The sequence below is a fragment of the Neltuma alba genome, unplaced genomic scaffold (genome assembly GCF_004799145.2).
Source record: "Neltuma alba isolate B1F8T4 unplaced genomic scaffold, ASM479914v2 tig00012473_pilon, whole genome shotgun sequence".
Lineage (NCBI taxonomy): Eukaryota > Viridiplantae > Streptophyta > Magnoliopsida > Fabales > Fabaceae > Neltuma > Neltuma alba.
Window position 1 is genome coordinate 93,831 of NW_021636948.1, and position 1,835 is coordinate 95,665.

Consider the following 1,835-nt stretch of genomic DNA (forward strand, 5'->3'; position numbering starts at 1 on the left):
CTAAAATAATATATTTAAATTTTAGGAAAAATTTAGAAAAAATCCTCCTATTAAAAATATAACTAGTGAAAAGCATTTAAATCATAATACAAGCATTCTATATCTATAATATTTACATTTAGTATATAAAAATTTATCAATTACTTCTTACTAATTAAATTTTTAATACAACATTTTTCTCACTTTTCCATAGATTTTATAAATATGATAGAAAATAATAAATAATAAAAAATTTATTTTTAAAAATAGTTTTATTATTCAAAAAATAATTTCTTTAACATTAAAAAATGGCTGGGCTAAAAAAAATTTTTTAAAAAAATATACATCATGCATAAAACATTCTCTCTCTTCCCTCACTTATGGGCCCCACCTATTCAACCGTGCTTGGAGAAGCTAAAAGCCATAAATTTGAGCTTTTGGGGAAAAAGTTACTTTTGGGCATAAGTTCATTTGCCTCTACATTCAATCCAAACATGAATTTTAAAGAAAAAGTTGCTTTTCTCAGCTTTTCTGGTGAAGAAGTCCGTTTGGGAGCCCTGGCCGTGATACCAAACACACCCTAAATCATTCGCCTTACATGTTCTTTAGTGATAGATGTATAATTTTTTCGTCGCATGGAGGTACACATCTGTGTCAATCTGAATTGACCACACTTGGACCACGGGCTCATTTGGATTCATGGGTGAGTATTTACTTATACTTTCATGGGTTAAGATATAAATTTGTTCCGAAAGTTTTTACCTAGAAGCATTAGGTACTTAAAGTTTTTTGGGTTTTAAAATCTCTTTGAAAATGTTATGTTCACGAAATTTGATAGGAGAATGGCGAGCAATATCTTATTACAGCGTAATGGGTGAGTTTATGATTTGTTTTTAATTATAGTCTTTATTAAAACAAGTATGCATATTGACCATGTCGTATTTTTTTCAACATGTAGACATGATTGTGGTATATTTGTTATTAATTATATGCAACAATCAGATCATTATGTGAAGCAAAATCCCTTATTACAGGTATGGTCACTTGCAAATTAGTTTTGCTAAATGCTCTTACACACATACACATGCACATGAATGTATGAACACTCTATCGTATATTAAATAATACATATGGACAAATTTCAGTTTGACAGTGATAAAGAAAGGTTGGATTTGACTTTAAAGTTATTCAAGAGTAACTTGAATAATGAAAAAGAAAGACTATATGATGAAACAGCAAGAAGTTATGCAAAAGCCCATAGCGAAGAAGATTTAGATTTACGTGGAACTAAAAGAAAGTGGGTTGAAGATGTTGGAAGAGGAGGGGCATACATGGAATTGGATGATTCTGATAATACAGTGAAGAGAAAAAATGTTCGTTTGAAAACAGGTATATGCTTCAACTTAAATATATATACCCTTTCTCTTTTTGAGAAGTGATTTGTAAAAAAATTATTTGTACATTCTTTGTAGTTTCATGCTAGATGAGTATTACTTTGTTTTTAAGACATGGTAAAGGATATCTATATGCAATATATTGAATTTATTTCTATTTTATTCTTCTTACTCCTGGCATTTGAATTCTATAATTCCTTTTGTGAACTCATGTTAATAGATTATTCTTATTCTTTTTGCTAGAATGCTCTAGAGGTTATTTGTTGCCGCCAATTGATTTAGTGGGAGAAGAGTTTCAAAGGTATATCCAACAAATATGGAAATGGATAACAGAAGGGGAGGTGTCAGCAATTGGGATATGGGGAATGGGCGGAGCAGGGAAAACAGCTTTAGTAACTCACGTGCATAACAAACTTTTAGAAGAAACTGGTGATGACTTTGAGCATAGTATTTGGGTCACCG

The 1,835-nt window shown here is 30.5% G+C and overlaps 1 long non-coding RNA gene across 1 annotated transcript; it reads left to right on the plus strand.

The window, feature by feature from the left end:
- Window positions 1-780: 780 nt before the first annotated feature.
- LOC114727422 (uncharacterized) lies at window positions 781-1,155 on the plus strand. Its single transcript, XR_003738579.1, has 3 exons — window positions 781-853; window positions 938-1,013; window positions 1,125-1,155. It is a non-coding gene; the product is annotated as an uncharacterized LOC114727422 (long non-coding RNA).
- Window positions 1,156-1,835: the final 680 nt, after the last annotated feature.